The following is a 513-nucleotide window of genomic DNA, read 5'->3' as shown; positions in this document are numbered from 1 at the left end:
AAATTATTTGCTCAGCATACAGACTGAATAAGTATGGTGAAAGAATGCAACCCCGGCACACACTTTCCTGGTTTTAAACCATTCAGTGTCTCATTGTTCTGTTCTAACAATTGCCTCTTAGTCTGTGTGCAAGTTTTTCATGAGCACAATGAAGTGCTCTGGAATACTCATTCTTTGCAATGTTATTCATAGTTTATCATGATCCACATGGTCAAAAACCTTTGCATAGTCAGTGAAGCACAAGTAAACATCTTTCTGGTATTCTCTGCTTCCAGCCAAGATCTATCTGACATCAGCAATGATATCCCTCATTCCATGTCCTCTTGTGAATCTGTCTGAATTTCTGGCAGCTCTCTGTTGATGTTCTGTTGAAACGTTTTGAACTATCTTAAGCAAAATTTTGCTTGCATGTGATATTAATGATATTGCCCAATGCTTTTTGCATTCTATTGGGTCACCGTTCTTTGGACTGGGTACAATATGGATCTCTTCCAGTTGGCCAGGTAGCTGTCT

Source organism: Chrysochloris asiatica, unplaced genomic scaffold (assembly GCF_000296735.1).
Source record: "Chrysochloris asiatica unplaced genomic scaffold, ChrAsi1.0 scaffold00333, whole genome shotgun sequence".
In the NCBI taxonomy this organism is placed as follows: Eukaryota; Metazoa; Chordata; class Mammalia; order Afrosoricida; family Chrysochloridae; genus Chrysochloris; species Chrysochloris asiatica.
The sequence above is the reverse complement of the archived record's forward strand: the minus strand, read 5'-3'. Positions refer to the sequence as shown.